This window comes from Mesoplodon densirostris, chromosome 2 (genome assembly GCF_025265405.1).
Source record: "Mesoplodon densirostris isolate mMesDen1 chromosome 2, mMesDen1 primary haplotype, whole genome shotgun sequence".
NCBI classification, from domain to species: Eukaryota; Metazoa; Chordata; class Mammalia; order Artiodactyla; family Ziphiidae; genus Mesoplodon; species Mesoplodon densirostris.
Window position 1 is genome coordinate 70087456 of NC_082662.1, and position 11530 is coordinate 70098985.

Sequence of the window (11530 nt, forward strand, 5' to 3'; positions counted from 1 at the left end):
GTTCTTCTTCTGGGACCCCTATAATTTGAATGTTAGTGTGTTTAATGTTGTCCCAGAGGTCTATGAGACCATCCTCAATTCTTTTTATTCTTTTTCCTTTATTCTGCTCTGCAGTAGTTATTTCCACTACTTTATCTTCCAGGTCACTTATCCATTCTTCTGCCTCAGTTATTATGCTATTGATCCCTTGCAGATAATTTTTAATTTCATTTATTGTGTTGTTCATCACTGTTTGTTTGGTCTTTAGTTCTTCTAGGTCCTTGTTAAATGTTTTTGTATTTTCTCCATTCCATTTCCCAGATTTTGGATCATCTTTACTCTCATTATTCTGAATTATTTTTCAGGTAGACTGCCTATTTCCTCTTCATTTGTTAGGGGTGGTGGGTTTTTACCTTGCTCCTTCATCTATTGTGTGTTTCTCTGTCTTCTCATTTTGCTTAACTTACTGTGTTTAGCATCTCTTTTTTGCAGGTTTGTAGTTCCCATTGTTTTTGGTGTCTGCATCCATTGGGTAAGGTTGGTTCAGTGGGTTGTGTAGGCTTCCTGGTGGAGGAGACTAGTGCCTGTGTTTTGGTGGATGAGGCTAGATCTTGTCTTTCTGGTGGGCAGGTCCACATCTGGTGGTGTGTTTCAGGGTTTCTGTGGCCTTATTATGATTTGAGGCAGCCTCTCTGCTAATGGGTGGGGCTTTGTTCCTGTCTCGCTAGTTGTTTGGCATAGGGTGTCCAGCACTGTAGCTTGCTGGTTGTTGAGTGGAGCTGGGTCTTGGCATTGATGGAGATGTCTGGGAGATTTTTGCCATTTGATATTACATGGAGCTGGGATGTCTCTGGTGGACCAGTGTCCCACCTCAGAGGCACAGCCCTGATGTCTGGCTGGAGCACCAAGCGCCTGTCATCCCCATAGCTCAGGATAAAAGGGGAAAAAAAAAGAATGAAGGAAAGAAAGAAAGAAAGAAGATAAAAGAAAATAAAATAGAATAAAATGAAATAAAATAAGATAAAATAGCTATTAATATAAAAAATAATTATTAAAAAAATTTAAAAAATAATAAAAAAAAGGAAAGAAGAGAGCCACCAAGCCAAAAAAAAAAAAATCCACCAATGATAACAAGAGCTAGAAACTATACTAAAACAAACAAACAAACAAACAGAAAAACGGATAGAGAGAACCCTAGGACAAATGGTAAAAGCAAAGCTATTCACACAAAACCACACACAGAAGCATACACATACACACTCACAAAAAGAGAAAAAGGGAAAAAAATATATATCCTTGCTCCCAAAGTCTAGCTCCTCACTTTGGATGATTCGTTGTCTATTCAGGTATTCCACAGATGCAGGGTACATCAAGTTGACTGTGAAGATCTAATCCGCTGCTCCTGAGGCTGCTGGGAGAAATTTCCCTTTCTCTTCTTTGTTTGCACAGCCCCTGGGGTTCAGCTTTGGCTTTGGCCCCACCTTTGTGTGTAGGTCGCCTGAGCGTGTCTCTTCCCCATGTACGTGGGGAGTTTCTTGCCTTTTGGGAGGTCTGAGGTCTTCTGCAGCATTCAGTAGGTGTTCTGTAGGAGTTGTTCCACATGTAGATGTATTTCTCATGTATTTTTGGGGAGGAAGGTGATATCCACATGTTACTCTTCTGCCATCTTGAAGCTCCTCCTGAACATGATATTTTACAAGTTAATAGAGATTCTTCCAGAAAATATTTTTTTGCAATAAAGTTTACTTTTAATCTTTCTAATCAGTAAGCTATTGTCTATTGAACTGTCTTAATTTTTGTGAAGTAAGGTGGCACTATTTTTATTTTCTTGTTCATTATCACTGAATCCTCTTACAAAATTACCCTCCTTCCATGAGAAAACATCATATATCACCCAACATTTAAGCTCTGGACCAAAAGTACAGTGACTACTGGTGTGTGTAGAGTCAGCAAGGAGTGAGTTTTGGGTTTAAAATTTTAATATTCAGAAAATATCTATTGAACATCCACTAGGTACATACAAAGTGCTATACCTGGGTACTGGGAGTATAAAAAAGGACTAGAAACATTCCTGGTCCTCAGGGGGTTTACAGTTTAGTCTCCACAGACAAGACCAGGAAGTCAGAAAATAGCTATTATGAACAGCAGAGAGTGGTAAGTTACCGAGAGGCAGAGAGAGCTGATGGGAGAAGGTAGAGTCCACCCCATTGGGACCAGGGAAGATTTCATGAGTGGAATCTTATTAGCACCTTAAACAGTGGCCAGCAATGGGTCAGAGAGAATTTGAGGCAGAAGGCAAGGCATGGAGGTGGAAAAGTAGAGGATGGTTATGAGAGCAACTAATTGTGTGAAGAAATGTACTGATATTTCAGCCTGCAGAGGTAGGTTGGGTCTGATCAAGAAACATCTTCAGTATCAGACTAAGGAATTTCAGTTGCCCATGATTCTTCCCTATCCCTTGTAGTTCTAGTGGGTCCTATTTTTATAATAGCATGTGTCCTCTTGTATCCTGCTTAATCTGTTTACGTGCCTACCAATTGTATTAGTCTGTGAGTGATTCCAAGTCCTGGTAAGTCATTTATTTATCTTCCTATCATAGACACCTAGTAGGACACTTGCCACACGGAAGGAGCTTGGAAAATGTGGCATTAATTGAAGCTAACCTCAAGTTTTGTGGCATGAATATCATTCATTACCTGAAAACACACCACAGACGTCCATGTGTGTGTGTGTGCATGCATGTGTGAGCACACACATACGGTTTCATAAAGATTTAAAAATTGACTTTTTCCTCTCAAGGTTATTGATTCTCCATTTTCTTACTGAATTCAGCAGGATACATTTTGGTATGAGTTGTAGCTTTAACAGACTGTAAAAGCTGTTGTCAGCTTGGTGATTACATTTCATGTTCTCAATTTTGGGGGGTAACAGTGTGTAAAAGATTTGGATTCTCAATTGCCTCAGAAAAGGCAGATTACTGGCAGCATTTACTCTAGCTAACCCTTTTTTTTTTTTTTTTTTTTTTTTGCGGTATGCGGGCCTCTCACTGTTGTGGCCTCCCCCGTTGCGGAGCACAGGCTCCGGACGTGCAGGCTCCGGACGCGCAGGCTCAGCGGCCATGGCTCACGGGCCCAGCCGCTCCGCGGCATATGGGATCCTCCCAGACCGGGGCACGAACCCGTATCCCCTGCATCGGCGGGCGGACTCTCAACCACTTGCGCCACCAGGGAGGCCCTTCTAGCTAACCCTTTTAAGCTCATCTTCTGCAGCTCTCCCCCTGGTGTCTACATTTCAGCCAGAGGGAACTCCTCACCCTTCTCAGGTTATGTCATCTATTTCAATCCTATCTTTGCCTGTGCTGTTCCCTCTGCTGTGCATACATTAGTGACTGTAACAGATAAACTCCTAAACCTCAGGGACTTAGTATGACTAAATAATATTTATGTTTTCCTCAGATAATAGTACAATACAGTCACTCCTGGAGGGTGGCCTTTCTCTACATGTTTCAGGGAGACAGGTTTCTTCTAACCCGTGGTTGCTCCATCTTCACATCATGGCTCTCAAGGTTGTCCTAGTCATCTCCAGTCTAGCCAGCTGGAAGAGAAAGGCCATGTAGGGTCATGAGTCAAGAGCTAAATGGACCAGGCCTGGAAGCAACGGATGTCACGTTTCATTGGTCAGAACTGACACAGGGCCATGTCTAACCATAAGGGAGACTGGGAAGCATAATCTAGCAGTGTGCCCAGGAGAAAAAGGAAGTAGTTTTTGGTGACTTACTAACAAGTATCCTCCACAGTTTTTCCTTCTGGTCACAAATTTCCTATTCTATTCTTTCTTCCTTTTGTAGAACACCTTCTTTTTCCACAGGAGGCAACTCCAAGACACATGAAGTCAATGTAGCAGTACAAAGTTTAGGATACTTAGATGATGTCTGTGGTGTCTGGATGGGGCTCCTTGTGGAGATCTGTGAATAAAAAGATAAGTTGTTCATCCCTTCTCCCGCTCAATATACGGTGGATCAGAGAAGGGATAACTACAATAAAATCTCTCTTGGAAAACAAAAGAATGGAAGACAGTTATTAGTTGCTGGTACATATGATATCCTGCTGAGCAGGTTCAGGAAGGTCTCCTGCCCTGTGGGTGGGGAAGGTCCTTGTTTAGATTCTGATTCTGCTCTCCTCTTGGAACTCCCTTGTCCACTTGGTCCATCCTCTGGGTGGGTCTTCCATGTCCTATATTCCATGGCTGCACCTGAAGAGGGCATTTGGGAGTTTATTCTTCATGAGGGCTGTAAAACTTTCACAGCCTGCTTTCTGCTTGTGCAAGCATGATGTCCTGAGATGGTTTTAATGTTCAAATAGCCAAAGGCTTTTTTAGGTTGAGATCATGTTTATTTGGCAGTACAGTTCACCCAGAAATTTAGAAGTTTTTTGATCTGTTAGCTTCTAGTCAGTTCCACGTGCCAGTAAATATATTCAAAGTTTTGCCTAGATGTTGTTCTCAAGTCTTATTTATTTACTTCTTTGTCCCCATACCCTTCTTTCTCAGTTTAATGGTGGTTACCTTGAGGAAAATAGGTTTGGGTGGCGGCCACACCATTAATGTAACTTTGTAACAACACTGAGGTTTTGGAATAATTTAAATGATTAATTCTTATTGATTGTTAATCATATTACAAAGAGTAATACAATATTAAAATATATCATCCTCAGGAAATTAATATGCACTTAGAAAATCTAATGGTTACAGGTAAAATATAGCATATGGAACTTTCATTTAAAAATACAAATTTTATGAAAATTAAAAAATTTTTGAGATTTTGGATAAAGATATATCTTAAAATATTATGAAAAATATTCTTAATTCTGAAACAATGTCAGAAAAGATTACCCAAATTCCTCTAAAACAACTAGTTATAGTTAGTTATCCAGTTGCTGTTTTTGGTAAAATTAACAAGAAAACACATTTACAATTTTACACTGCAATCATATGTCAAGTAATTAGGATTGAAGAAATGTTGTTGACATATGCATTAGGTTGACTATTATATTTTCAAAAACAGTGTTCTTTCACTCATTTAAATTAAAAGAATTAAAACATGCTTAGGGCCTCCCTGGTGGCACAGTGGTTGAGAGTCCGCCTGCCGATGAGGGGGATACGGATTCGTGCCCTGGTCTGGGAGGATCCCATATGCCGCGGAGCGGCTGGGCCCGTGAGCCATGGCCGCTGGGCCTGCGCATCCGGAGCCTGTGCTCCGCAACGGGAGAGGCCAAAACAGTGAGAGGCCCGCATACCGCAAAAAAAAAAAAAAAAACAAAAACATGCTTAAATCTTGTTCTGGTATTCTAAAAGTGTTTGGAAACATTTTTCTTAATTTTTAGTACTGAAATCCATCTGAATGGATTTACTAATAGTCATTGTAACCAAATGAAATTAGTTTTTTTTTTGGTTTTAATAGTTCATAGGACTTAATTTTATTTGAAGGTATGATGAGGCAGCCCCATCTTTCCATCTGTTTCTATGGTCTGAAACCACAGTTCTGCACAGTGGACATATATTCTCTCTGTAAAACCATAAGGCAATGAATGCACTCTTCAGAAAAACATGCTGACTGATAGGAAGAATAATTTTCTGAAATTCCGCTTGACATACTGAACAAATATCATCCACATCTAAATAAGTCACTCTGTAACTTGGTTGTGTAAAAAATATTCACAAAACCTATCTGAAAATTCTCAGATTTCCAAAAAAACCTAAAAGCTATAAAATGAGGTAGAATAAAGACAGTAATATCCCAAGAATCTAGCTAATTATATTATTAAACTCCCTGAAGCAAATAAGGCAATGAAACCAAAACTGATATGGGAAAAAATTTCAGTAAAACTGACATAATTCTTCTAAGAGCATACACCAGTAACCCTTGGATTTAAAAAGCAGGATGAAAGAAGGCACTACTATAGTAAGATTTTTTGAGCCTATGAAAAGCAGTTTCAAAATGAAGTCTGTAATTCTAATAATCCAAAGTACTTCTGAGAAGCTTGAATGATCCAAAGTAGGATTTAAAAAGATTAAGTTGTAATAAAGTGACTGAGAATGAAAGAACAGAAAATCCTGCTAAGAATACTAGTAACCAAGCTTACTGAATCTTTGAGCACCTTTTTCTTAGAAAAGCCTGATTTACAATGCTTTTGTTTGCACAGTTGAAGGTTGTTAGAAACCCAGTTCCAAGAAACATACCACATATTTCTGGAGCTTGGATTTTCAGCACATCCTTTAGGCATGGAGGTTATCCGGATGCGAACATCTCCAGAATGAAGGCAAGGCCCTTCTCCCATCCATGTTGTTGCTCAGGCATTTTGGGAGGCTGAGGCAGCCTCACTGCCTGCAGTTCCTGGAGGACTGGTGTGGCCCTGGAATACGTTTTCTGTGATCCAAATTTCTTTGCATTAGGACTGTGTTTCCTCTCATGATGTTGAGTGGATAGAGGCCTCACAATGGTGTCAGGGACAGTGGGAGATGCTGTCATACCCCTTCAGTCAGGGCCATCACCCTCAAACCCCACCACAAGTAACTTCGGTTAGCCCAATGGCAGCAGCAAAGCTGGATTTTAATAGGCTTTTGTGTTCGGGGTCTAACAGCTATCATACAGCTTTTCTAGTCAGGCGTCCAATTTCTGGACCCTCAATTTCTGCTTGCAAACTGGCCACTTATTTCCTGAGCTCATTTCTTATAATGCTTTGCTGCAGTACAAAGAAAGTGAGCCCAGTTATTCTCTTGCCAATCACTTTGCCCAGAGCTACGGCCTCACTAGGCATGTGGCCTGCTTTCCAAGTCATCTCAGACAACAATTTCACCAAATGTTTTGCCCCTGTAAAATTTGGGTGTCCATCTTTACAGTTCTGTTATAGATTCCTTTATAATAAGTGTTGAAATCAGCTGGTGTAAGTCCTCCAATTTTGTTCTTTTTCAAAGCTGTTTTGACTATTACACATCTTTTGCAGATCTATATGAATTTTAGATTCATTTTTTCAAATGGCTGCAAAAGAACCTGCTGGGATCAGGAACTGAACCTGGAGAAGGAGGGGTCCAGAAAGGAGAGTTGGTGAATCAGGGAAGTCACTAAGTAGTCCTCCTGAAGCACTGGCACAGTGGGGAAGTCAGGGCTTGAGGGGAGTCTGCTGAGAGGGACCCCTAAGGGGGCAGGTGTAGAGGTCTGTGTAAGGCTGTGACCTGGTCCTAGGAACTGCCTCTGTGATTTTGCATTCCAGCCTCTGCTCACTGGTTGCTGTTGGTCAGCAGGGCAGGCAGACAGGTAGAGCTGCTGGCCCTGGAGGTGGAAGAGGCTGCAGAGTGGAGAAGGAGGGTGAGGACAGTCTGGCATCTGCCATTTCTCTGTGTCTGCCTCATCTTACCTCTAACCGTGACTATCTTCAGAGCATAAGGGCTGTTGCTTCCTTTCACTTCCCAAATCTTGTGCAAGATTCTAACCTAGAACCAAATCTAACCCCAAACCAAATAGGGAAGGCGATTCTAAAATGTGGTTCTGACTTAGCCAGACCTACACAAAATAAAATCATTTTCTCTTTGACTGCTCTCTCTGTATCACCATCTTCATCCAACCAGCTACCAACTCCTGTTGATTCTACATCATTATTTCTGCATTATGACCCCTCCTTTCTCTGCTATTGCCCTTCTTTAGTGCAACCCTTCCTACATTTCACGTCTGAAGTACTTCTTTATTAGCCTCCTTACTTGCAATTACAGTAAATCTGGCCATGTAGGTTGAGCACTACACCACTCCGGGGTGCCATTCACAGACCACATTTCATGGCCCTCCCTAGGTTGTAGAGGATACAACATGCAGAACTGTGTGTAGTAGTTCCATATCACATGTAGCCCTGTTTATTCCCCCCAGTAACCTGAGCCTTCCTTTTAAAAGGTACAACTGACCATGTCGTTCTCCTGCCTAAAATCCTTGACCTCCCATGACCTTCTCAAGGTAAAATTTTAATTCCTTAGCATAGCATAAAATCCATTCATGACTAGCAGGTGAGTCTAAACTCTGGAATCAGAATTTCTAAATTGGAATTTTATCTTAGTAATTTGAGAAATATATGACCTTAGGCAAGTCATTTAATCTCACGGGGTTTGTTTCTTTAATTGTGAAATGGAGGAGGAGGGTATGAATACTCTTTTCGTCATCAATTTTTGTCAGCATCCATTGAGAGGTAAAGATGGAATATTCCTTCTGTAGTGCAGTCTCTCACCGTCGTCTGTCCCTACCCCAACTCTATGCTTCAGCTAAACCGAACTCCTTCTAGTAATTCTCTACGTTGTGACCCATCTGCCTCTGTGCCTTTATACCAGCCCCCTGTATTACCCTCATTTTCTTCCCCTGGATAGAATCTGCTCATTCTCCAGGACTCAGTGACTCATCACTTCCTCCTGGAAGCCTCCTCTGATTCCCTCAGACGTGATTAGTAGCTGCTCCATTGGGCTGTCTCAGCAGTCAGTGCTTGATTATACCACAGTGAATTCTCTTTTTCTGTTACTTGCCTATCTCCCCCATTATGTAAGCTATAGACCATGTTTTCCTTGAGGGTAGAAACTGTTTTATTTGTCTTTATCCTTAGCTCCAAATATAGCTAAGTTCTTAAGAATGTTTGTTAGCAGGTTCTTAAAAATATCTGTTGAATTAATGAATGATGATGAATGATAAGGGCTCTAACAGGCATTTTTATACTTTATGGAGAAATATAAGGATGATAGAGGGAAGATTTTGGGACAAAGCCTAATAGCAGGAATTCTAGAATTCTGAAATTTAGTGATTTGATTATTCTCTTAATAGAAAGAATAGCTAAAGACATTTTTGTGAAAACATTGTTTACTAGCAGTTGTTCAATATCCATTGCTCTAAGACCTTTTATAAAAATATTATTGAATAATCCATAAAAGTTCTTTGAAGAGTATTCTGTTTGTCAGTGGTCAATGGTAATACCTAAAATATAAAGTAGCTATTCTTGGAAAGTTATGGATCAACATCCTGGAACTATCAGTTTGTTCTATAACGTCTGTATGAGTTCAATCATTTTGATGGCGCACCTTGCCTCAGTCAGTTTACACCTGAAGTTTCTGATGGCACTTTTAATAAAGAGAACAAGTAGTTATATTTTTCTCCAGAACTTCAAATTTCCATGTATTGAATATGCAATGAAATAAGGTACATCCATAAGGATTTTTTCATATTAGAAATTTCTGGATCAGTAATCAAGTTTCTTAAAATTTGGAATAAAATGTCAGTGCATGGACTTAATATCAGAAAATATTAAATCTAAGCACTTCTGTGGGCAATAGACCTTGACCTTTTCCAAAAAATCATCTCTTCTTCAAATAGGTTCTTGTTTTGGCACAAGTAAAAGTTTTAATAAATATGCAAACGATCACTCTCAACATCAGTGTCATGCTTTGTCAGGCTTATGATTCTAACTGTTACCCCATGCATCACAATTCTAAGATTAAGAAGAGTGACTTGCTTAAATATTTTTGCGTCTTACAAATGAATAAGAAGATGAAGATCTCACTAGAGAAATGGGCAAAGGGCATATGAAAGCAGTCAGTAGAGAAGAAATAAAAATGGCCAATATATATATAGAAAAATTTGCATATGGAGAAATGCAAACCGAATAACAGTGAGATACCATTTGAACCTGTCACAGTAGAAAAGGATGTGAAGAAAGAGCACTTTGATCCATCGCTATTGGGAGTGTATATCATCTTTCTCTGCAATTGGACAGTAGCATGTAAATCTATATCGTCTTTCTCTGCAATTGGATTGTAGCCTTGACTACTTTTAGGCGATTTGGGATGTCTGCCTGTGGAGAGCATGCGCTCTCATCAGCTTCCTGCAGGTGGAGCTTTTATGGGAAAGGCCTCCCTCCACTGGGGAGCCCTGTGGTTTTCCAGCTCTGTCTGTGTATGTTTGGGAAATTCTGTTTAATTCCAGCTACCGCGTTAGGAATCTCAATGGGCTGCATACCTGATCCATGTCTTCTATTCAACTTTTATCAAAAATAAGACTGATGTTTTGATTTCCACTTGTCAGTTTCCTCTCTATTGCTCAGTTAGCCTTGAACTGGGGCTTCCTGACACCCCCAAGAAATAACAACAATGGCAAAATAGAATTTGGATATTCAAAAACATGGGATTGATTAAAAAGATGTGTCAACAAAATTGGATATGACGCAGCAATTCAAAACAATTCATTGATGCACATATTGATAAATGAAGAAAAGATTCTAATATAGCATTCTGCGTATGAACACACTTATTATACATGTATGTAGTCTGTTCTTTCCCTCTCTCTTTCTTTCCTCATCCATATTTTCTAAAGCTTCCGTAACTACACAAAATAGGTTAAATACATGTTTGCTTCTGTAGAGGCTGTTTTCACTGCTGTGTTTCCTGTGCTCATGGTGGCTGGTGTGTGTTTTCCATTCTTCTTTTGTCTGTTTCCTTGGTGGGGAGAGTAGGGTCTTGGCCACAAGCAGTACACCTGGAATTGGGTCAGTTTTTCTTTGCTGAACACCTCTTTACATGGATTCTTGCACAGGACCCGGCTACTGACTCCATCCCCCCCTCTTTTCTGCAGAGCCTCACCTGGTCAGAAAGGAGCTCACCTGTGGGCCCAAATGAGGTGATGGTCATCCTCTTCCTCCAGTGCCCCACGTGGTCTTCTTCCCAGGAAGCAGGGTTGATGTCTGAGGAGAGCTAGTGCCTCAGCCATCCTGGGGCTGTTGAGGGTTGGGAGAATTCTCCCACTCAAGAGAATAAAACCGTAGATACTAACAAGCTTGGGGTGAGCTGGTACACAGAGTTACCTCTAATTCATGGAGATGCCAAAAAGCATCATCATTCGCAATGGCTCCTGGGGAATGGAATTTTCCACACAAGTGAAGTTTCTAGATAACTAGCATTTACTACCTTAAGAACTTATACTATTTTTCTTCATCATTTTTTTTTTTTTTTTTTTTTTTTTTTTTTGCGGTATGCGGGCCTCTCACTGTTGTGGCCTCCCCCGTTGCGGAGCACAGGCTCCGGACGCGCAGGCTCCGGACGCGCAGGCTCAGCGGCCATGGCTCACGGGCCCAGCCGCTCCGCGGCATATGGGATCCTCCCAGACCGGGGCACGAACCCGTATCCCCTGCATCGGCAGGCGGACTCTCAACCACTTGCGCCACCAGGGAGGCCCTTCTTCATCATTTTTAATGGAAATCTTACTGAAGGGCTTTCAATTTATTTCCACAAGCATTCAATATTTTCTTGATGATGCGGTCTCATTCTTATAAAGAACATGTTTTATTGTGCTGTTGAATGGTGATGTTCTCTGAGCACATTGAAACATGTAGTCCCAAAGAGCAGCTCCTGGTTGTACTTTCAAGGCCATGCCTGTGTTTTTTAGATGGTTGGCTTGCTTTCCCTGCTGACAGCTGTTCCACCTGACAACCTGTGTGTTCTGGTTGAGACCCTGCTATATTGAAATAGCATTTGGTTG

General features: G+C 40.9%; 1 pseudogene; it reads right to left on the minus strand.

Annotated features, from left to right (window-relative positions):
- Positions 1–5430: 5430 nt before the first annotated feature.
- On the minus strand, positions 5431–10762 carry LOC132503173 (E3 ubiquitin-protein ligase RNFT1-like; annotated as a pseudogene).
- Positions 10763–11530: the final 768 nt, after the last annotated feature.